General features: G+C 46.4%; 1 protein-coding gene across 4 annotated transcripts in view; it reads right to left on the bottom strand.

Annotated features, from left to right (window-relative positions):
- THOP1 (thimet oligopeptidase 1) overlaps nucleotides 1–25,774 on the bottom strand; it is a 236,187-nt gene that overhangs the window by 207,590 nt on the left and 2,823 nt on the right. The gene's annotated exons all lie outside the window — the stretch shown is intronic.

The following is a 25,774-nucleotide window of genomic DNA, read 5'->3' as shown; positions in this document are numbered from 1 at the left end:
CTCATGCCAAAACTGATGTGAGAATGCATTTCGCGTTAAAATATTACACAAAATGACAGATTTGCATTTCGCGCAATTAAGCGTAGTTTTCATGTCATTTTGTTGTAATTAGGCAAAAGCAGTTATAAACTGTACGCACGTTTATTTCACCTATCAATCCTACAACGATGGCATCATCCGGTCCCCCTGGTCCTCCGATGGGCAGCAGCCTGGAAGGTCAGAGCACTCAGGGGGATCTTACATCTTCAAAGCTATAAACTGCCTTCACTGCTAAGGAATCCATGATTTCTTTCTCACTGCGCGGTTTGTCTGGTGAGCACTTTACAGAAGTGATGTGCAGAGAGCCTGGAACCAGCCCCTTAGCTCCCTCCAGACCTGGATCTCCCACCGCATGCAGAGGGGAGTCCCGCGGAGGCTCGCGTGGGTCCGGACATCAAACATCTGCAAGTCACATGTGTACTGCTACACACCTCTACTCACTCTCCGCTTGCATTTCTTTCGGAATGTGCTTCACTATATATTGCTAATTCTTGTTATAAATCTCTATTTGTTGTTTACAGTTGTTGTCTGTGAAGCTGTCAGCTAAACTGTCCTATAAAACTTCCACAAATATGAATTAAATAAATGCTTAGGTGATGACATTGTGCTACAGCCTGTAGGACATAAATTCAATTTAAAATGCAAAGCTTTTGAAAGACAAAACACATCTTGCTGCTGCCAGGGCCTCTGGAACGATCCGATTTTGCATCTACTGTGGTTTTCCGCATAATAATGAATTTAGTGCAACTCCTACATAATCCACATTCTGCTGCGTTATCTATTTCTTCGCTGAAATGACAAAGTAGCAGGATGGTGCTGTCCCAGAGATGCTGCGGGATGCTGTCCCAAGGATACTGAGCCAGGGATGCTGAGCCAGGGATGCTGAGCCAGGGATGCTGAGCCAGGGATGCTGAGCCAGGGATGCTGAGCCAGGGATGCTGAGCCAGCGATGCTGTCCCAGGGATGCTGTCCCAGGGATGCTGTCCCAGGGATGCTGTCCCAGGGATGCTGTCCCAGGGATACTGAGCCAGGGATGCTGAGCCAGGGATGCTGAGCCAGGGATGCTGAGCCAGGGATGCTGAGCCAGGGATGCTGAGCCAGGGATACTGAGCCAGGGATACTGAGCCAGGGATGCTGTCCCAAGGATGCTGTCCCAGGGATGCTGTCCCAGGGATGCTGTCCCAGGGATACTGAGACAGGGATACTGAGACAGGGATACTGAGACAGGGATGCTGAGCCAGGGATGCTGTCCCAGGGATACTGAGCCAGGGATACTGAGCCAGGGATACTGAGCCAGGGATACTGAGCCAGGGATACTGAGCCAGGGATGCTGAGCCAGGGATGCTGAGCCAGGGATGCTGAGCCAGGGATGCTGAGCCAGGGATGCTGTCCCAGGGATGCTGTCCCAGGGATGCTGAGCCAGGGATGCTGAGCCAGGGATGCTGAGCCAGGGATGCTGAGCCAGGGATGCTGAGCCAGGGATGCTGAGCCAGGGATACTGAGCCAGGGATGCTGAGCCAGGGATGCTGAGCCAGGGATACTGAGCCAGGGATGCTGTCCCAGGGATGCTGTCCCAGGGATGCTGTCCCAGGGATGCTGTCCCAGGGATGCTGCGGGATTGCTTCTCCTTGGCCACGTAATCCCAAGGCCCCTGTGACAGACTGAACATACTGCAGGCAAGTGAGCAAGTACCACTGGGATGGACGCAGGTTAGTCAGACTGGGAATCCCCCAGGGATACTGCGACCTACTGACCTCTGAGAGTGACCCGGCCACACTGACTGCTGCTTGCGGGACATCAGTGATAGCACTCATTTTGTTGAGTGGGAATTATTTTTCTTCATCGCACTTTGACTCGGAGAGAGGAAGGCTGAGAAGTTAGAAAGTTGAAGAAAAAACAGGAAAATAAAGACAAAGGAAGGACCCCGGAATGAAAAGGAACCTGGGGGAACCACAAACAAAGGAAGTGCAGGCGGTGAAAGAAATTCCAATGCGATGGGACCAAGAGTAGGCAGCCTTGGAGCTTGGTAACCCGGGCATCGAGCTGTGCCAGCAGCCGACTCCTGAGAACATTACTTGGCCTCTGCATTCAACGTTTTAGGAATGAAACACTGCAAAAATAAATGAGCGCCTCTCACCTACATATGCAACGCCTCTAGGCGCTAGAGTCCCATACTCAATGCGTGGATCATCGAATGAGCTGACACTCTAGCCCCCTCCGGATGACATAGGCCAAATGCGTACCTGTAGGAGGCTGGCCTGGCTTGTAGTGGGTACCAAGGGGTACTTACACTCTCTACCAGGTCCAGTTATCCCTTATTAGTGTAGAAGAGGTGTTTCTAGCAGCTTAGGCTGATAGAAGGTAGCTATAGCAGAGCAGCTTAGGCTGAACTAGGAGACATGCAAAGTTCCTACTATACCACTTATATCATATAGCACTATATCATAAGAAAACACAATACACAGAGTTACTAAAAATAAAGGTACATTATTTTTATGACAATATGCCACAAGTATCTCAGTGAGTACCCTCAGTTAGAAGGTAAGTAATATACACAAGTTCTATGTACACAAACCCAAAACAGGTAAGTAAGAGTCAGAAAAGTAATGCAAACAATGTAGAATTACAATAGGTTGCAATAGGCAGGCTTAGGTCTAGGGAAACACAAACCATATACTCCAAAATTGGAATGCGAATCACGAATGGACCTCAGACCTACGAGAGCTTGTAGAGGGTCGCTGGGACTGTAAGAAAAACAGTCAGGGTGTCCAAGATACCCCACCCCAAGACCCTGAAAAGTAGGAGTAAAGTACACCTACTGCCCCAAAAGAGCACAATAGTCGTGATGGGGGATTCTGCAAGAACAAACAACACCACCAGTGCACTGAAAACGGATTCCTGGACCTGAGCACCTGCAAAGCAAGGGGACCAAGTCCAAGAGTTGCGACCATGTCCAGGGGGGCAGGAGCCCAGGAAACCCCAGATGAAGGTGCAAGGAAGCTGCCTCCGGATGGAAGAAGCTTGGAATTCTGCAAGAACGAAGAGGACTAGGAACTTCTCCTTTGGAAGACGGATGTCCCACATCACGATGAAGGTTGCAGAAGTGTTCCCACGCAGAAATACCGCAAACAAGCCTTGCTAGCTGCAAGGGTCGCGGTAGAGGTTTTTGGGTGCTGCTGGGGACCAGGAAGGACCAGGATGTCGCACCTTGGAGGAGGAGACAGAGGGGGCGCTCAGCAACTCAGAGAGCCCTCACAGAAGCAGGTAGCACCGCAGAAGTACCTGAACAGGCACTTGGAAGATTTGTGAACCGGAGTCCACGCAGAGTTACAAAGGAGGGTCCCACGATGTCGGAGGCCAACTCAGAGGATTGAGCACTGCAGGACGGAGTGCTGGGGACCCAGGCTAGGCTGTGCACGAAGGAAATCCTGGAAGAGTGCACAGAAGCCAGAGCAGCTGCAAATCACGCAGTACACAGGTTTGCAGTCCAGCGTGGGTAGGCAAGGACTTACCTCCACCAAACTTGGACTGAAGGGTCACTGGACTGTGGGAGTCACTTGGATAGAGTTCCTGTGTTCCTGGGACCACGCTCGTCAGGATGAGAGGGGACCCAGAGGACCGGTGATGCAGTCTTTTGGTGCCTGCGTTAGCAGGGGGAAGATTTCGACGACCCACGGGAGATTTCTTCTTGGTTTCTGGGGCAGGGTGAAGGCAGGTAACCCCCAGAGCATGCACCACCAGAAAACAGCTGAGAAAGCCGACAGGATGAGGCGCGACAATGTTGCTGGTAGTCGTCTTGCTACTTTGTTGCGGTTTTGCAGGCGTCCTGGAGCAGTCAGCGGTCGATCCTTGGTAGAAGGTGAAGAGGGAGATGCAGAGGAACTCTGATGAGCTCTGGCATTCGTTATCTGAAGAATACCCCAGAGGAGAGACCCTAAATAGCCAGAAAAGGAGGTTTGGCTTCCAAGAAAGGTAAGAGCCTATCAGAAGGAGTCTCTGACGTCACCTGCTGGCACTGGCCACTCAGAGCAGTCCAGTGTGCCAGCAGCACCTCTGTTTCCAAGATGGTAGAGGTCTGGGACACACTGGAGGAGCTCTGGGCACCTCCCCTGGGAAGTACTGGTCAGGGGAGTGGTCACTCCCCTTTCCTTTGCCCAGTTTCACGCCAGAGCAGGGCTGGGGGATCCCTGAACCGGTGTAGACTGGCTTATGCAGAGATGGGCACCATCTGTGCCCATCAAAGCATTTCCAGAGGCTGGGGGAGGCTATTCCTCCCCAGCCCTTCACACTTATTTCCAAAGGGAGAGGGTGTAACACCCTCTCAGAGGAAATCCTTTGTTCTGCCTTCCTGGGCCAGGGCTGCCTGGACCCCAGGAGGGCAGAAACCTGTCTGAGGGGTTGGCAGCAGCTGCAGTGGAAACCCCAGAAAGGCAGTTTGGCAGTACCCAGGTTCTGTGCTAGAGACCCGGGGGATCATGGAATTGTCCCACCAATACCAGAATGGTATTGGGGTAACAATTCCATGATATTAGACATGTTACATGGCCATGTTCGGAGTTACCATTATGACGCTATACATAGGTGGTGACCTATGTATAGTGCAAGCGTGTAATGGTGTCTCTGCACTCACAAAGTCCAGGGAATTTGCCCTGAATGATGTGGGGGCACCTTGGCTAGTGCCAGGGTGCCCACACACTAAGTAACTTGGCACCCAACCTTCACTAAGTGGAGGTTAGACATATAGGTGACTTATAAGTTACTTATGTGCAGTGAAAAATGGCTGTGAAATAACATGGACGTTATTTCACTCAGGCTTCAGTGGCAGGCCTGTGTAAGAATTGTCAGAGCTCCCTATGGGTGGCTAAAGAAATGCTGCAGCCCATAGGGATCTCCTGGAACCCCAATACCATGGGTACCTTCGTACCATATACAAGGGAATTATATGGGTGTACCACTGTGCCAATGAGAATTGGTAAATTTAGTCACTAGCCAGCAGTGACAAATTTAGAAAGCAGAGAGAGAGCATAAACACTGAGGTTCTGGTTAGCAGAGCGTCAGTGATACAGTTAGGCACCACAAAGGGAACACATACAGGGCACATACTATGAGCACTGGGGTCCTGCCTGGCAGGATCCCAGTGACATAAGGGCTAAAACAACATACATACAGTGAAATATGGGGGTAACATGCCAGGCAAGATGGTTCTTTCCTACAGTACCTAAGAAAGCCAGCAGGTTCACCACCGAACTCCAAGAATCAAAGCGCACCCGCAGACGTTTAGAGAAAAAATAGAGGAACAGCCAATCCATTGAAGATCTCACATCATTCAGAGCTGCTACGGCCGCCCACCACCGAAAAATCGAGAACGTTAGGATGGGCACACTCCGAGAGCGCATCAACTCCTCCGCACACACTCAAAGGAATTCTTCTCAGTCATCAACGAGTTCACAGATCCCCGCTCCAAAGCCACCAGCATCCCCATGTCACATGACCTCTGCGACAAACTTGCACCTTTTTCCACCGCAAAATCCAGGGTATCTACGACCGCTTCCTCCCCGAAAATCCTGGCACTGAAACCTGTGACTGAGCCTCCTCCTTCCCCACCCCCCCCCAAAACCCACCCAGACCATCCACAGATGGTCCACGCTCTCCACAGAGAAAGCAGTGAGAAGCGAGGTGGCAGGAACCCGGAGTGAGGAAAAAAACAAGGAGAGGAGAAAATGTAAGGTCAGAGTAAAAGAAAATGACATGGGACAGGAGAGAAATGAAGAAGGAACGTGAAAGGGTGGAAAGAAAGTGAGGAATGATAAAGGGAGAGGAGAGGAAAGAGGGTGAGACGTGGGAGAGATGAAAGCCAAAAGGAGAAATGAAAAATAAGTTGGGGTGATTTGGAGTGGAAATAGAGAAAGAATGATGCAAGAATGGAGACAGCGAAGGGAGAGAATAGAGGAAACTAGAGGCATGAGGGTAGAATAAGAGCAGAGTGGTGAAATGAAGAGGGGCTGGAGTGATGGCATGTGAGGTGGGCTGTACAGCAAAACTAAGGACGGGGATATCAGAAAAGTGAAAAGATGAGTGAGATGGGAGATACAAGTTACCTACACAATATTCACCCCAGGGTTTGAGCAGCACACCCTGCACGTCCAAAAGCGATATGCCATTGTGTTCTTGAAACCCTCTAGCGCAACTAATACCCGCCCTTTCCATACAGAAGCAGAAACCGAACCAGGCGTGGATGCACCCCTGTCAAATTAATATTCTCTTGGCACGAATGTCAACTAATTTACATCTAAGCACTAGTGCAAACTGAAGTTCATGAAATCAAGCCACAGGTGTGAACGGGTGTCACTCGATTCACTTCCTTGTTAAAATGTCAAGTCTTTCACCTCTCGCTGCGGTGCTAAATGAATCACCCCTGCGTCATACTGGTAACCAAATCACCTCTAGGCCATCGGCCTTCGTGCTACTGAGCCAACATAGGGTCGCAGTGGTATACAGAACGCACTGCCGACACCAAGCTTCAGTACAGGGCAAAGTATAGAATTCACAAACTTGTTATGCAGGTGCTAGAATGGTATCAAGTTCCTTACTACCCAAGAAACCTACTCAATAAACAAGACATAAAATATCACAACACTCATAGCACAAGTTTGGTTACATAATAATCAAACATAAATACATAGATTCAAATACATAGGTTTTGTATATCCAAGAGGCAAAAAGGTTTTATTTTGTGATAGTACAATCCTTTGTGTGTTTCTAGATGTTGTATAATAATAGAACAAGGCAGCCAACACATGTTTTGTCACCCAACGTGACTTTTTCAAGGCTAAAGAACTGGTAAATGGAGTCTGTAGTCATACCCGCAGATCAACATGAATGAGCAGGGTGGGGGAAGAGTAGAAACTGCCCTGGGCTGGTTGGAAGGGAGGGGTTAAGAAACACACATGAGTGAGAGCTAGTCAAACCACGAACACCAGTGTGAAAAAAATATATAAAATAGTCCCTCCATTAACAGATAAGGAAAACAAAGCAGATTTATATTGAATTTAGTCCCTGCTCCATGGCTGGAATGAAAGAGAAAAGGAGGGACGAAGAGGCAGGACAGACCACTAGCAAACAAGGAATTTTAAAGGACACAAACATGCAAATGAGAAGCCAGGGGATGGATTTAAGCCCACAGAGATGTCTACTGAAGTATACTTGAGGTTTTACGCTTACGCTCAACCAAAACATATGATTGGAACATAATAGACAGAACACCATACTTCCTGGGTGTACGGAATGAGCGATGTCAGGCAAGAAGTAAGAGGAACCCTTCATACTAAAAACAACCAATTGTAGTAAATTTATAGATCTAATCCGTTATGATACAGCCCCTACTATCCAGGTGCCTTCAATGAGTGGGAGGCTCTTGCTATCTAGGATGGGTATTTCCTACTATGCTACACAAACCAAAAGACCTTTCATAAAATTCAATTCCGCAGAAAGTGGTAAAAAAAAAAAGAGGGTAGAAAAGACACATACGTCATTCCAAGGAGGAGCATGGGAAAGGGGATAACACCGATGCTGGGAGTAGCCCCTAATTTTAGACAGATAAGACAACAGGGTAGTTTACTGAGACAATAAATAAACAGCAGCATTAGAAAAGTTAACAGTAGATATGGTTGCCACGAGGACTGTGGTTTTGCAGAAGAAGATGGTTTTAGAAATGATACTAGCGGAGAGAGGCGGCCTCTATAGGGTGATTAAAACTGAGCTCTGCATGTACATCCCAGATAGTGCTCCACGCAGGCGCAAAGCAGCGGAAAACCTGGATGATACTAGAATCAAGTGCACGAGGTAACTAAAAGAATATTATAGGCGGGTATAGGCTCCCTACTCAGAAACTGGGGCTGGCGGCTGCTAAAAATAGCTTTGGTTGTAGTATTTGCCCTCCTGATATGTTATGTATTCATTAATGTATTACCTTCATGCATTCAAATGTGCACAAACGTGTAGTACGGAAAATGTCGGAGGAAAAAGCTACAATGTCACAAAACAACAAAGAAAACAATGTAGACAGTAAGATGATGATAAAATTTGACAAATGGTTGAACATTAGTTCAAAAGGAGGGATTGAGAAAGAGTACTGCATTCACAAATACATATATTGGAATTAATTTTATATTCAGACTTCCATCTTATGAGCTGTCCAAATTGTGGCTTGGTAATGTACATCGGTGCTTGTCCTCAGGTTTCTCTGAAAATATTATTTCTAGCTCTTTTGTTATCTATGTGTGTAGGAAGTTGGCTCTGTATATACCATTTCAAAGTAAGAGATAGTGTGCACAGAGTCCAAGGGTTCCCCTTAGAGGTAAGATAGTGGCAAAAGTAGATAATTCTAATGCTCTATTTTGTGGTAGTGTGGTCGGGCAGTAGGCTTATCAGAGGGTAGTGTTAAGCATTTGTTGTACACACACAGGCAATAAATGAAGAACACACACTCCAGGCCAATAGGTTGTTATATAGAAAAAATATATTTTCTTAGTTTATTTCAAGAACCACAGGTTCAAGATTTACATTAAACACTTTAAATGTAAGGTACTTCACTTAGATACTTTAGGAACTTTGAATAAAAGCAATATCATATACAGTCTTTGTAAAAATGGCAATAGGCTATTTTCAAAGTGGACACAGTGCAAAAATCAACAGTTTGTGGGGGAGGTAAGTAAAGGTTAGATTAGGAGGTAAGTAAAACACTTACAAGTCTCAGTTCTGGGGCATAGGCAGCCCACCGTTGGGGGTTCAGGGCAACCCCAAAGTTACCACACCAGCAGCTCAGGGCCGGTCAGGTGCAGAGGTCAAAGAGGTGCCCAAAACACGCAGGCGCCTATGGAGAACAGGGGTGCTCCGGTTCCAGTCTGCCAGCAGGTAAGTACCTGCGTCCTCGGGGGTCGGTTGGGGAGGGGGGGGGTTGTAGAGCACTGGGGGGGAAGGGGTCTTTGGAATTTGCTGGTTTTGAGCAGGGATGCTGCTCAAGGGAGTTTCTTAGTCCTGTAGTCCAGGGTAGTCCTCTGAGGCTTCAGAGGTTGCTGGTCCCTGTCGGATGCGTCGCTGGTTGCAGGTTTTTGAAGTTGGAGACAGGCCGGAAGGGCTGGGGCCAAAGCAGTTGTTGTCTTCCTCCTTCTCTGCAGGCTTGTAGGTCAGCAGTCCTTCTTGTTTCTTCAGGTTGCAGGAATCGGATTTCCTGGGATCTGGGGAGCCCCTAAATACTGAATTTAGGGGTGTGTTTAGGTCTGGGAGGGCAGTAGCCAATGGCTAATGTCCTTGAGGTTGGCTACACCCTCTTTGTGCCTCCTCCCTGTGGGGAGGGGGGCACATCCCTAATCCTATCGGATGAATCCTCCAAACTCAAGATGGAGGATTTCTAAAGGCAGGGGTCACCTCAGGTCAGGACACATTAGGGGCTGTCCTGGCTGGTGGGTGGTGACTCCTTGTTTTTCTCATTATCTTCTCCAGCCTTGCTGCCAAAAGTGGGGGCAGTGGCCGGAGGGGCGGGCATCTCCACTAGCTGGGATGCCCCGGGGTGCTGTAACAAAAGGGGTGAGCCTTTGAGGCTCACCACCAGGTGTTACAGTTTCTGCAGGGGGAGGTGAGAAGCACCTCGACCCAGTACAGGCTTTGTTCCTGGCCACAGAGTGACAAAGGCACTCTCCCCATGTGGCCATCAACATGTCTGGTGTGTGGCAGGCTGGCAGGAACTGGTCAGCCTACACTGGAAGTCGGATTGGTATTCAGGGGGCATCGCTAAGATGCCCTCTGGGTGTATGTTACAATAAATTGCACACTGGCATCAGTGTGCATTTACTGTGCTGAGAAGTTTGATACCAAACATCTCAGATTTCAGTGTAGCCATTATGGAGCTGTGAAGTTCGTGTTTGACAAACTCCCAGACCATATACTCTTATGGCTACCCTGCACTTACAATGTCTAAGCTTTTGCTTAGACTCTGTAGGGGCATAGTGCTCATGCACATATGCCCTCACCTGTGGTATAGTGCACCCTGCCTTAGGGCTGTAAGGCCTGCTAGAGGGGTGACTTACCTATGCCACAGGCAGTGGGATGTGGGCATGGCAGTCTGAGGGGAGTGCCATGTCGACGTAGTCTTTTTCTCCCCACCAGCACACACAAGCTGTGTAGCAGTGTGCATGTGCTGAGTGAGGGGTCTCCAGGATGACATAAGACATGCTGCAGCCCTTAGAGACCTTCCCTGGCATCAGGGCCCTTGGTACCAGGGGTACCAGTTACAAGGGAGTTACACAAGTGCCAGGGCTGTGCCAATTGTGGAGACAAAGGTCCAGTTTAGGGAAAGAACACTGGTGTTGGGGCCTGGTTAGCAGGCTTCAGCACACTTTCAATCAAAACAAAAATAAGTTAGGGGGTAACCATGGCAAGGAGGCATTTCCGTACAATGTGCGACTCGTGTACTTTCAGGCAGACTTTTTAACTGATGTCCCAGGCTCAGCATGTTGTGCCGATCAATTTGAACCTAGCACGCACTGTCTGTTTTTGGTAATGAATCAGCTTTTGTTATAGTAACTTATGTAATGAAGGATGTATAAATAACATGAGATAGTCTATGAAAGGCCGAGTTACTTGGAAAACGGCTGTTCCATGACTTTCAATTCAAACTTACAAATAAATCCACGACTGAACTTTGAACTTGTGCACATTCCCTTTCTTTAGGAGGGAAATTATGCTTTTACAGTTTGTGCGCCCAATGTCAGGGGAGAAGGTGAGGCGAATGTTCTTGTCTGATCACTGCGTAGTTCCTAATGCCAGGTTGCAGAGAGCACTGTACGAATACTCCCTCAGAGCAGCGTTTTGCAGGTGAGGGCATGTTAGAAATGGAGTTTCTGGTTGGCTAGGGTGTGCATCTAAGCCAGGCAGAACACACCCACTCTAGTCAGAGAAAGGGAGTTAAACACTCAAGATAACCCTTTCTCACCCCCTTAGTAGCTTGGCACGAACAGTCAGGCCTATCCCAGAGGCAATGTGTAAAGCAATTGCACAACACACATGAACCAATAAGCACACCACAAAGGATACACAACACCAAGTTATATAAAAGTAAACTGTATTGCACAAAACATCATTATACCAAACATGTCAGAAATACCCTGCTACACAAGCAGTTGTCAGGACATTATACAGTTACTAATACAAAATAGAGCTACGCAGCTTCGGCACGGACAAGCTTCAGATGAGCCCCCTATCCAACCAGGAGGCTCAGATGTCCCTGTTATGGGGAGGAAAAATAAGGCATGCGTGGCTCCACTAGCAACAGGGAGACCTCTCAGGTCCCCATGTGTAGAGCCAAGATCCTCATCCTCGGCTCCAATCACTCCGCATGGGATGACTCCTGGTGGCCAGCCACTCTAGGAACCACACCAACACCCACCACCCAATCTAGGTTTCATCCTAGACTCATCGATCACATGACCCAGCAAGTCAACGCCGTCTCATCTTCCTGCTTCAACACCCTCTGCATGCTTCGCAAGATCTTCAGATGGGTCCCCACTGAAACCAGAAGGACGCTCACCCATGCCCTTGTCAGCAGCAGACTGGACTACAGCAACGCACTTTACGCGGGAACCACAGCCAAGCTCCAGAAGAAACTACAATGTATACAGAACGCCTCCGCACACCTCATCCTCAACATCCCACGCCGCAACCACATCTCAGCCCACCTCAGAGACCTACATTGGCTTCCCGTCACCAAGAGGATCACCTTCAAACTCCTCATCCACGCCCACAAAGCTCTCCACAACAGGGGCCCTGCCTACCTCAACAAGCGACTGATCTTCCAAACTCCCACCCGCCAACTCCGCTCTGCCAACCTCGCATCCATCGAACTACAGCCGGAGGCAGATCCTTTTCCCGCCTCGCCACCAAGACCTGAAACACCCTCCCTGCCCACCTACGACAGACCCAGGACCTCCTGACCTTCAGGAATCGCCTCAAGACCTGGTTATTCGAGCAGTAGCAATCCTTCCCCCCTCCTCCCATCAGCGCCTTGAGACCCTAGCGGGTGAGTAGCATACTTTACAAATGATTGATCGATTGACTGATTGAAGTGCCTGGCACAAACCTCTGGCAGCTGCCCGCGTCCATGTGGAGCAGCTACCAAGTTTCACTGGCCTCACGCTCAGCCACCTCACATGGGGAGCATACCCGGAGCCCCCCCAGGGCTTCACGGGTCGCTGCTGACCTTTGCCAGAAGCGGGCGGCTCCAGCCGACACTGCTAATCCACCGGGCCCGCACCACCTCCAAGCGGAGCTCCCAGCTTGGGGAGGGTGGATCAGTTCTCCTGCTCCTCCGGTGGGAAGGTCCTCTGTCCTGCCCGGTCGGCAGGCGAAGTTACTTCCCCCCCAGTGTAGGAAAGTAGCCTCTTTCTAGCTTGGTTACCCCCATTTTTGGCCTGTTGGTCAGTGTGTTTGACTGTGTTCAATGGGATCCTGCTAACCAGGACCACAGTGATTATGCTCTCTCCTTTAAACTTGGTTGCTGGAACCATTTTCATCCCACAATTGGCACACTGTTCCTCCCTTATAAGTCCCTAGAACATGGTACCTAGGTACCCATGGCATTGGGATTCCAGGGGATCCCAATGGGCTGCAGCATATATTTTGACACCCATTGGGAGCCCAAGCAAAGGGTTCTGCAAGACTGACATTGCAGCTGGCGTGAAAAGATGCAAAAACCCTTTCACTGCCACTTTTCACAACACCAGGTCACTTATAAATCACCCCTACGACAGGCCTTCCAGCCCAGAGGGCAGGGTGCAAAGTACCTGTGTGTGAGGGCACCCCTGCACTAGCAGAGGTGCCCCCAAGAACTCCAGGCCCATTTTCCCAGACTTCGTGAGTGCTGGGACACCATTTTACATGTGTACTGGACATAAGGTCAATACCTATTTCCAGCTACATAATGGTAACTCTTGACATAGGCATGTTTGGTATCAAACATGTTGGACCCATACCCCAATGTTTTTGCAAGCATTGGTTTTATGATTCCAGGCACTGTGGGGGCTCCTTAGAGGACCCCCAGTATTGCCATTACAGCCTTCTGAGGTTTCCAGACAGCCCAAGTTGCTGTCACCTCCAAGACAGGTTTATGCCCTCCTGTTGATTTACAAGCTCAAGCCAAGGAAGGCAAAACAAAGGATTTCCTTTGGGAGAGGGGTGTTACACCCTCTCCCTTTGGAAATAGGTGTTAAGGGCTGGGGAGGGGTAGCCTCCCCAAGCCTCTGGAAATGCTTTGAAGGGCACATTTGTTGCCCTACTTGCATAAACCAGCCTACACAGGTTCAGGGACCCCCAGTCCCTGCTCTGCCACGAAACTGGACAAGGAAAGGGGAGTGACCACTCCCCTGACCTGCACCTCCCAGGGGTGGTTCTCGGAGCTCCTCCAGAGGGTCCTTGGGTTTTGCCATCTTGGATTCCAGGTTGGCAGGTCTTTTGGTTTAATGCTGACTGAGCCAAAATACACACAATGAGAGGAGTCCAAAAGATTCTCTGGAATGCACTTTTTAGTCTAAAGAAGACATTTATTATATATTTTGCAAGGCTCGTGAAGGAAGGTCAGTATAACCGAAAGTGTACTTTTAAAAAGTGCAACAATGAAATAAGAACATGTACAAATAATCTTAAATCTATAAACAGCAAATATATACATGCAAATATACAAACACCTATATTGATATATATATTCATACACAATGCAAAGCAAATAATTAGTAAAAATGTATCACCGTAGGGCCTGTCTGGTGCTTCATCTTTCTCCTGCCAGCAGGTCGTTAACCCCGTTTTGACCGCAACGAGAAAGAGAGAGATCTACCCTCACGGGAAATATATCAGGCATTCAACATCTCACTCCTTATTGAAATCTCTGAACCTCCCACTGTCGACCTGGGTTTCTTATATACTTTAAACAAACGAGGAAGAAGATTTCTGGAAAAACCACTCCCGCTCTGCAAGAAGTATTAAAAAATGCTGGCTATTTTAGGTCAGGGTTAAAAGAAACAGGTTGGAACTGGCCAGTTTCCCAAGCTGTCTCCCCCTAGCCAAGTGCAAAGTGGTGCGACATGGAGTCAGTGGTCAAAACACAAATATCACTACAGCAGGTAACTCTGGGAGCATCTGAGTGGCTAATGGCAGCAGGTGACGTCAGAGCCCCCTACTGAAAGGTGGTCACCCAGCTAGGTGACCAATCTCCCTTTCAGGGCTATTTAGGGTCTCTCTCTTGGGTGGTTCCTCAGATTTGGATTGCAAGACTCCAGCAGGAATCCTCTGCAACCTCCACTTCGACTTCTGACCGAAGAAATTGCATCTGGACGCTCCAGGACCCCACAAGCTGCAACAAAGAAGCAAGATGCCTCCTGCAACCATTTATCCACAGCTCCTTCCAGCAAATGCAACATTACCCGTTGTGCATCCTCTGAGGACAGTCCATCTTCAGCCTGCATCAGAAGGCAGAAGGAATCTCCCTTGGAGTGAAGGAGTCACTCCCCTGCTTCTGCAGGCGCCAACTGCAACGACAACCGGCTTCGTGGAACCGCTCTCCTGCTAAGCTGCATGGATCCTGCATCACGGATGGTGGACTGAAGTTTGTCTTGACAGTCCTCTCTTCCAGCTGTCCAATTAGGGTGGAGGTAAGCCCTCCAGGACAGGCGCAGGACAGTACCCCTGTGCATTGCATCCTTTGCAGCTGCCAAGGCCTGTTGGCATCTTTTCCCCCCCCAAGATCTTCAGGCATCTTGAAGCTCCAGCCCCCAGCACTCCATCCTGCGGCGCACAACCCCCTGAGTGGTTCTCCGGCATGACATATCGGTACTTCTCAGGGAAGTCGTGGTCACTCAGGTCACAACCGGTTCTCTCATACACAATGCGGTCTCATATATGAATGACAATGAAGGCAGTATAAGTTTTAAAGATTGATTTAATAAAACGACTTCATTTTGGATAACAGAGCGAGAGCTGCAATAACCAGAACTACACAACACAGCAATATTAAAATAGTAACGATGAGAGTGAAGCATAAGAATAAGGCTATCATAGTGCCGCTAGATTATTCTCTCTCGAAGTTATATTTGAGCACAGCATGTGAAGCTCTAAGCCTGCCTTTCAGGTTCCCCCGGGAGGACATCGACCCTCATACCTGAGCAAAGGCCTGTAATCTGCATCAGCATCTGCAACTAGGCATTCTGCATACAGTTGTGGTTCCCTGGCTGGAATCTCCCTCTTGACGTGTACTAGGACTAGAAAGTGTTTTATACCTGACACGCAGATGTTCTAAGAAAATGTCCCTACGTAAGGATGCGTATTTTTCTACGAATGTTGGAGACTAAACTTCTACCACGTTTACCGGCAATGTACCAGACTGTAGCCTTGACTGAAGCACAGGGCGATCAAGAATGCATTGTTTGAGAACACAGTGCTGAACTAAGCTAAACAGTTTGATAGAAGAAATTAAAACAAGACCGTAAAAACTGGTTATTGTAAAATAACAGTGCGAAGCTGAATAAAATATATCTAGGGCAAAGTGCACAGCGGCCTAGTATGTTAAACTAATCGTGCATGGAGCTATACTTAAAATGGCTACACAACACCCTCCCCTTGTCGGTAGAAAGTGGTTCAAGCCAAAGCTAAAATACCCTAACCTAAAATATGTTTAAAACCCTACTTAATTTTGACAAGTTAAGAGTCCACACAAGCATAATACTTGACAATTTAAAAATGAGCATGCGGCTGAGAGCCGAATTCAAAGGAAAATGTCAATTTAGAACAGTTCCGAATCAATCACAAGTCATGGAAAGCAAGAGATCTTCCACTTCGGCAGATGACAAAACCGGTAAATCGTCACCAAAAACGACTAATGAGCAGGTGTGTTCCATAGCCCCAGTGTCAACCAAGGCAGCATCCTGTGCAGTGCCCATTAACGAGTTGATGGTAACTTCCTCCAGGAAGGGTAGCTCGTAATCAGCTTCTCTTAGCAAACGCAGCCGCAGCGCGCATGTCTGTAATGAACCCGCAACGAGAACATCAACAGATCAGCATCAATCACTGAGGGGCGTTGCTGTGAAAGACAAACTTCTAGTGCATGTTCAAAAGAGCACCAATGGCAATGAAACACGGGCTACACACAATCCAAAACCGGTCTGAATGACAAAGACCAGTCACACCCCCATGTTCCAGGAGTGTTGCTCCAAACTGCTGCATCATGCGGTCACGACACAACTGCGCTGATGGGAGCGCCTTCATTGGTCCTTGTTGTGGCGGGACAGCCATTGCGTAAAAACAACAGCAACAGCAAAATGCCGGCTAATAAGGCCAAAGTTATTGGAAATCCCCCCAAAATACTTCCAAAAATTGAGTGAATAGCTGAATGTATCAAACCGAATATAGAGGAGAAGGTGTGAACAAAACCAATACCAACAGCTTTGAAAAAATGTGCTAAACCAGCCGTGCTGGACGCATTAAATAGAAGTACCACAAGTTCACCTAAGTGTCTCGGAAAGTTCGTATTTAACAAGGTCTGTATTTCCGCCGACGACCTTGCCACCTGAAGTGCATAGGTCTCGCGTGCAGATGTAAGGGCCACATGCTTCTGAAACAATAAAGCCTTGAGTCTACTCAGCTTGTCAAAATTCACCTTGGAAGTAGCAATATGAGGCCAGATGTCAGCTACCTCCCTTAATTTAGTGGGGGAAAACAACCCGTTCCCGCAGCATGTAACGACCTTAGAGACCGAAACAACGTAAACTATTCCGGCCCGCATGCCACAACAGTCTTCACTATTGAGAAGGACATAGCTGCCGTTTGAAAGCTCCTGGAACGTGAGTTTAATCAAGGGGACTGGAACTCCCTTCAGATAGCAAGCCAAGTTTGCAACCGAGGCATTACGCGCCCTGTGCAAGGACAGCTGCTTACAAATCATCAAATGGCTAACTGAAGTCTCGCATTCACTACCGCTAAGAAAGGCCTCTTTCATGCCATTGAGGCATTTGTATGAGAAGGGAAGCTCCCACACCTCATGGATGTAACTATCTCCCAACTTTTCATATCTGCCTACCGGAACGTGTTTCAAACACGAAGTGAATTGTAATGTTGAAATAGGCAGATTAATAACCCTGTGTATTAACCATTCTACCGAAGGAATCACGGTAAAAGGCAGTCTTTCTATCTTTTCAATGTTAAGCATGACATAAGTCGCTTCTTTCTTAGCCATTAGTAGTTGTTGCCGCGTCAAATTAAAGGAAAAAAATATTTCCCTGGCACTTATGTGCTGCCACGGAACGCGACCCGCCTTCAATGTCTGAAGTGTCCAACCCAACTACATAATGGACCTGGTCTGACTCTTTCCATGATATAAAGAGGACATATCGGATCGTATAATGTCTATAGCAGAAGAAACAATGTTGTTAATTGTATATATCCGGTCGGACAAGGTGTGAATGCCATTATCCACAACAGCTAATGCCTTTTGCAAATTTTCCTGGTCTATTTGCCTTAACCGGGCTGCGGCCTCTTGTTGGGAAAGTTTCCATATTTCATTGTATACTTCATACAAGAAATGCTTCCTACGTGGTATCTTGGGACCTGACAAGAAATCTTGTAAGTCAGTGTTGTTAGACAAAAGATTGAGGTGCGTTTTAACTGCATCAAGTGAGGACGATTTTAGCCACTGTTGGCATAATTTGCCTACACTACATGTTGTAATTATGTCAGCATGTTCTGGTGATATATAGCGAGGGTTTGGCCTACTCGTTCGGAAACCCCCTGAGGAGGTGACAAAACGTTGATGACACCCGTTGGTATCTATTGGCCACAATAAACACCCGCCTGGACATGTCAGTGAAGTATTAAACGTACCATTCTGGACCCACTCATTGAGCACTTGTATAGCTGCATTAGTGTATTTTTGCCAATTGCCAAATTTTGTAGGGGCAGGTATACTGGGCATGTTTGATTCTCTAATTGTTGCTAAGCCCAAACAACTTGCTTGTTGCACCGTTTCATTTAAAAAGATCATTTGGACAGGGCTGAGATATGCTCTAAACAATGTTTCTGTACCCTTAGTCTGCCAATTTTTTGTTCCCCGAACACTTTTCAAATCAATATTTTTGGACCAATATTCATAACCTTCAATTGATAACCGGGAAACAAAAGATTCTGAATATTTAAATTTCGTGTTAGTCAATAACATATGTATATCCTTAGTAGGAGTTACTTCAAAATAACATGACTCAGCATTTTTTTGACGATGCCCAGAAAAATACGCAAATTTTTCAGTATACGTTTTTGAACTCCCTTGTGGTGGAGTTGGACAATGTTCCCATTGCGTGTAATTAAATATAGTTTTGGGACTACTCGCTCTATGTATGAAGTGGTGCCCATAATAATTATAGCAAAACATATCACCATAGTTTTCTTTAAACAGGGAAACATCTTCGTTTTCATAGACAGTATAATATTGCAATTCTGTCATCATAGAATCAACTGTTTTCACATCCCAATCACCAGACACAATGCCTGGTATGACTATATCATTCATAGATAATTTTAACACATACGGTATTTGAATGATTTCAGTGGGACCATATATATCAAACATCACTTTGTCCCAAACAATCCCATCAGGAATTGGCACTGCGGAAATGTTCACAAAGGATAAGTCTCTTCGGACCTTATTTGATGAAAAATGTGGTTTCAAAACCTCCCCCACCTGTTCAACCGCTGATCTATCGGGAAGAAAATGACCATGTATCAACAAGAAAAAGGTAATAATAAACCCAATCCAAAGTAAAAAGGCTAGGACAGTCAAAGAAAACCATACATAGTTCCACGGAAAAATGAAATATGCGTCTTTAAGCCAATGTATTAGCTTATGTGCACCTGACAGGTCAGCAGTCGAAGATGCAAACGAATCCGATAGACCATCGTCGAGGTCGGCAAAGTAACCAGAGGCAATTCGTGCACATGGCGTAGCCGTGGTCAATGGAGGAGTTGGGGTTTCCTGTGGTGGTACACTGTAGACAGCACCATCCGTCTGGCTAGTAGTCGTGGTGACTTGATCAAACATTTCTAAATTGTTTGTTGTTGGTGGAACTAATGCAAGATCATCATCCACCCTCCCCAAGCTCAGAGAGGTGTCACTGTTGGTATAAACAACTTGAAGCTGAACTTCTTCTCCAGTAGTGAGAGGGATTTGGGAACTACTGGACGTTCCTCTTGGTCGGCTGTGCAGAATCGGCCACATGTTGTAGTTTGACATTGTCAATTGAAACAAAACGGTTTTCTTTGGCACCTGGCAACGGTGGTAGAATAACAGTTCTGGTACCGTGTATCCCCAGTACAGGGACTGGTGCCCGATAAGAAGGGCCAAATTCTTTTTTCACTGCAACCTTTTCACGTACAAGATCCACAATCCTGGGAATCCAGCCGGTAGATGTTACAGGCACATCCTTATTTCCTGTGGAGGCAGCACTTTTAGAAGAGTTATCTTCACGGAACTCTTGTAATTCCTGTAAAACAGTGCCACAATCATTTATGTCAAAAGGTGTTTCTGCTGCCTCCATGCCAGGACCATCAAGATCTAGAACAAACATTTGTGTTCCGAACAGGCACTCATATGAAGTACCACCCCCCAGGGACCTTCTAGGCAGGTTATTTAGTGCTCTCTGAACTCCATACAGGTGGGTTAGCCAACTACGACCCATACCTAAGACTCTGGCTGTTAAGGATTGCTTTATATCGCGGTTTAATCGCTCCACAACAGAATTTCCCTTGGGATGAAATGGAGACGAGTACTGCAGTTGGACCCCACAACAAAGCCATGGAGTCCCTGAATGCCCTTGAGGCGAAAGCAGGGCCCTGGTCCGAATGGAACACCGCAACTGCATATGTACCAATAAAGACTCGCAAATCTTTAATAACAGTCCGAGCATCAGCTGAGCCACACAAATCTTGAGCATGAATCAACAGCTACTAATATGTATTTGTATGCACTATCAGGTGTTAGTGGACCGCAGTGGTCTAAGTACACACACTGTAATGGTCTGTTGGAAATTAAGAGGGGTGTCTGCGACGGGCGCTTGGCCATGGAAACTTTAATTTGTTGACAGATGTCACAACAAAGGACATACTGCTTCGTCTCTTTGTAGAGACCGGGCCACCAATAACGGGCCAGTAAGAGTGAAATTGTAGCCGCCACAGCAGCATGTGCAGATGCCACCCCCTCATGCGCTGCTTTAATCAATTGAAGACTTACATCTGTATTGGGGATGTCGCGTACGCCTACGCCCGGAATGTTAACCTCAGCGTTCAGCATACTTCCCATATAGTATTGATATTTGTTAGGAAATCCTTTAGGATAAGGCGTACCATCAACCGTAGCTTTTATGGCAGCCAAAGTGTCTGTGTATGGTTTGGAACTTGAACGAGTCACGGCAGCTACAATGGCTACTGCCACTGCTGACTTTGCAGCTTCATCAGCCAAAGTATTTCCAGCAACGTGTATCCCAACGCGCTGGGTTCCAAGTGTATGCACAACATGGACTTTCGGTAGCGTCTCTTTCAGGTCTGCTACCTTCCCCCACAGGAGTCTGCGTTTTATGGTGTTGCCTTTGGAATCTCTGAACCCATTCTGACGCCAGTAATGCAGATATTCATTAAAAGACTTGACACAGTAATATGAATCACAAACAATCAATGTGGACTGCGCTGGACCCGTATGTTCTAGTGCCATCAGCAGAGCTTTTAGCTCAGCCAATTGTGCTGTACAATCCCTTATGGTCTGTGTGTAGGTATGTAGGGGGATAGAATTTCTCCCCTTCCATATAGCCGCTTAAGACTGCGCAAGCAGCAGAGTATTGATGTTTAGTTCCCATCGCTGGTTGCGCAGAGCCATCGGTGTACATGACTCTGATATTGATCAATAGGCAAGGTATTCGCTGGAACTTGATATTCTACTTCATATTGTAGAAATTCTTGAGTTTGTAACTTTGGATCAAAAATGTAATCTACATCAGTGGCTGTTAGAGACGTAGCCCATTGTATCCATCGTGGATGTAGTGCTTTTGCGTTCGGAACGCTTGCTCTTGTAACAGCCCCTAGGGCTGGAATCGGAGAAACTACAATAATGCGTTTGCCTTGTGCAAGAGGTCTTTCTTTAATAACAGCCATCTATACAGTAGTGAGATTTTTTTTCTGTGGGTGCAAAGCGCTGTTCAGCTGCTGAATACAAATGTGATTTTTATGCTATCGGGACAGTCTCACCTTCATTAAATGTCACATAGGTGAAACCAATGGCCTCAGCTATTAACCTGATGACCAAATCTGTTTTGTTGTCCCTCGTGCATAAATGTTTTCCTGCTAGCATGTCTGTCTGCAATTCTCGAAGAGTGCGTGTATGTTCCATTGTCCAGAATTTACTTGAAAAATCGGGACGTATTAATTCATATAAAGGTTTTATGTGTGTTGCATAATCAGGAATGAATGTTCTGCCAAAATTTAGAAAACCCAACAACGATAGAAGTTTTTTTAATCGTATTTGGTGGTTGTAATTGTGCACATTTTTCTAAAAATTGTGGCGCTAGGCTCTTCCCTTCACTCGACAGCTCATATCCCAGGAACAGGACGATGAGGAAGGCAATTTTTGATTTTTTTAAAGTTAAATTTGTAGCCGAGTTCAGCAAACTCTACAACAATGCGTGCTACCCGTCTTAAATGTTGTAGTAACTCGTCATCCGTGAGATATATATCATCCACATATGACAACGCTTCAGGGTCTATCTCGTGTAAAATCGCAGTCACATGAGCCGCAAACAGTCCTGGGCTGTTCTTATACCCCTGAGGCAAACTACAGAATTTTGTCTGAGAGCCTAATGCGCTAAAGCTTGTTAAGTCCATGCTTTCAGGTGCTATATTCTGGCAGAAGAATCCATTCGAGATGTCTAGAGTTGTTTTGTATTTTTGCCGCACTATGTTGCTCATTAGTGCAGTGCTATGTGAGTTTTGTATAGCATATGTACGTGTATGTCCGTTCAAATGTCTGTAGTCTAAGACTATTCTGTATGAATGGTCCGGCTTAGCTACAGGGAATAAAGGGTTATTCATCGGTAAGACACAGGGTTCAATCACACCCTGGTACTCTAATTGCGTGAGTATCTCTCTCACCGGTGCCCTTGCTTCATGTTTTATGGGATACTGCGGTTGTGGCTGAGGTTCACTTTTAATAGGAATAACATGGTATGGAGATTCCCTATCCCACCCCACGTGATTTCTATATAACGCAGGTGCTTGTGCTAGAGCCCATTCTGTAGAATAGGACTCGGCGAGTTCCTCCGGAACAAGTGGCGAGAAGAAAGGTTTAATTACCTTTTCGCCATATGGGCAGGTGAGGTCGAAATCAGACGGCCAATCTTATTCAGCCTACAAGATATCATATACTTTAACTACACGGTCCCAAAATATTGCGTGTATCGTGCGTTCAATGTCTCCTTCTAATTGCAGTGTTACTTTGTACACCCTATCAGGCTCGGAGACACGCATGTCCGATGTTTTTACTTGTATAAAGTCATCAGTTGTTTTCACCTCCAGATGCTCTAGAACAGTGATACTCAAAGAACGGCCCGGGGGCCGCATGCGGCCCTTTTGACCTTTACATGCGGCCCCCTGAGCAGCAGTAGCACTAGGCTGCTGTTTACTGGACTTAAAAGGGAACACTTTATTTAAACATGATAGAAGATAAGGAAAGAAAGTAAGGAATTTGTCCTGCACCGCTTTAACTGCAGGAACACTTTCATTCTTTAGGAAATCTTGCAGCAAATGTCTATACCTATAAGTGTTCTTAAAAATTAAAAAAGTGTATTTCATTTACACACAGAACCATTTCATCTAACAGTGCATGGAGAAGTATTTTTTTTTTAAACGAAGGTATCAAACATAAATTCAGAAACTTTAATTCTTCCCCCACCCCCAACATTCATTCTTACCCCCACCTTCATAACAATGCCAATAGTGAACTAAGAGGCAAGTCAGTTGTTATCTGCACTCTTTGATTGGCCTGATGTGCTATTATACATGAACAACTTTATAGTTTATTAAATCAAACACAGGAGAATGGTTTGCACAGCGCACAATCCAAAGTCATGCATTGTGAGGTCCTCCTACATACAATAATGAAGAAAAAGAAGGGAACGTAAAATAAAACAATTGCCTAGGATCACACAGTTTGGTAAAGTTGGGAAGCTGGGATTAATGCCAGGTTTTCTGGTTTTACATTGTGCGATTTAGCCACTAGATCTATATGCTTTGCTGCCTCCTATTGCCACCTTAACGCCACAAACCCTCCCCACCCAGAGCCCCCTCCTCCCTTTGATCGGCACGCTGCTAGCATCAATGCGGCCCTCAGTCGCACCACAGATCAAACTTTGTGGCCCCTGGGAAAATGTTTGCGAGTACCCTTGCTCTAGAAGATTCCAACAAACTATTGTGACCTCTGCAGCGCTGTCTAGCAGTGCTAGGGCCCAAGTCTTGTTCTTCAAGAGAACCCTCTTCCTGAGTGGCATGTCGAACTGAGACTGCTGCCACTTTTTTCTTTTTAAATTGTTGTTTTTGCTGTACAGGTTTCTCTTCCTTTTTAACAGAAACCTCCGAAGAGCGTTATGATTCCTGTCTCGGTTTCACGTACTCTGTCCTTCGCTCTGATCGTCCACCTCTCTCATTTCTTTTTTCCGAGGAGTCCTGAAAGGAACGAGATTGGCGTGTATCAGTATATTGATATCGATCAGGCGTTTTTATATTTTCTCTATTCCTGAGATTATACCTATTCTGTGGGGTCTCCGTCTGTGGAGATTCTCCCCTTTCTTTTTTAGGTTTCTTATTACCCTCAGGTTGTTGTTTAGTATTATCTTTATTAATTTTACCCTGAAACTGAGGTTTTTGTGGTCTAGCCCCTAGGCTATCTCGACCAATACTTGAATATGTTTCCGCTATTATTTTAGGCAGCTCCTGTTCCTGATCTTGTTGCGGAAAGTCACGGAGCCGCATGCGCACTGCAAGTGCAACCGCTTCCCCTTTAAGGTTACTTAGGATTATTGAAGAAACTGTGGCAAAATTGCCCATCAGTTGCATTCCCAGATCTAGGGCCGGGGCAGCCCCATATTCATCTTGAATTTGTTTAAGCACTTCCGGTAAGTTGGCAAGAGTCGGTGTACCGTGTGCCGTTGTATAGAGCGCTGCAAATACAGTGTCCCATGTAGTAGTGTTCAACTGTAGGGACCATCCCAAAGGGCAAGCACATAGTCAATACAATATGTTGATCCTGAGGTCCCGTATGGGGAAATACTGCTTCCAGCGTATTAATTTTTTGTGCTAGCCAGAATGGAGTCTCCTCTCGTTTGGCCGGGACTTTACCCATAATAGAGTGTACAGTCACCGGATTTATACCTGGTGTTGCTGCATGTGGTTGTGCTGGAGCAGCACGCGCTGGGTTTGTATTTAAAGTTTGCATCACAAATTGCACTAATCGTCTGTATATTGCTATTAAATATATAAGCGTCGAACCTCAGCTACTGCTAAATTCGCAACCACAGGATGTGGTGTATATGTGGCCAATAAAGGCCAGGTAGGACCGTCATTACTTAGTGGACCTAACCTTACTGGTAATATTGTATGGGGTAGGGCGCCATCAAGCCAATTATTATGTTCTTGATAAGATAGAGGTATCTCTAAGTATGCGTACGCCCTGTATTGTCCAGGCGCGTTCACAACAGTATATGTGTGAAATGTATTTGAGTTCCCATCAACTGCTGGAAATGTGACCCAAGAGTAAAAGAGCTCTGTTCTATAAGCTGCGTGGGCGTCCACCACAAACGTGACCAGACCTCCCTGGGCCGTGAGGCCATTTGCTAGTAAGTGTGCTGTGAGAGGTTGTCTCATGTTAAGAGCTATTTGTACAACCTGGGGATTCGCCATCGTGAAGGCACTAAGAGTTCAGAGAAGGTACACCAAAATGTTTTTTTTTCCTTTTAAAGTTAAAGCTTGAACAACTGCCAGCTGAAAATAGGATTACCTATATAGCTGTGGTGGAAATCCTCAGTACCACGGACGTCTCTGTATACGGAACTGAGGTGTCATTATATAATAAGAGACTGAGATATTTCGGTGGACCCGAAAATTAGAGCCTGACCAAATTGTTGGCAGCGCCATGTCGCATAGGCTCCCATTATCTTAATGAGACTACTGGATTTTGAGCAGCAAGATGAATCCGGGTTTTGTTCCGGCTAACTGCTGAGGTGAGTTTATATATATGTACTGCTGAGGTGAGTTTATATATGTACTGCTGAGGTGTGTATGTATATGTACTGCTGAGGTGAGTATATATATATATATATATATATATATATATACTGCTGAGGTGAGTATATACATATATATGTACTGCTGAGGTGTGTATGTATATGTACTGCTGAAGTGAATATATATATATATATATACACTGCTGAGGTGTGTATATATGTACTGCTGAGATGAGTGTATATATATATATATACTGCTGAGGTGAGTTTATATATGTACTGCTGAGGTGCGTATATATGTACTGCTGAGGTGTGTATGTATATGTACTGCTGAGGTGAGTATATATATATATATATATATATATATATATATATATATGTACTGCTGA

This window comes from Pleurodeles waltl, chromosome 12 (genome assembly GCF_031143425.1).
Source record: "Pleurodeles waltl isolate 20211129_DDA chromosome 12, aPleWal1.hap1.20221129, whole genome shotgun sequence".
Classification (NCBI taxonomy): domain Eukaryota; kingdom Metazoa; phylum Chordata; class Amphibia; order Caudata; family Salamandridae; genus Pleurodeles; species Pleurodeles waltl.
Note: the sequence above shows the minus strand (reverse complement) of the source record. Positions and strands in the feature narration are given on the sequence as shown.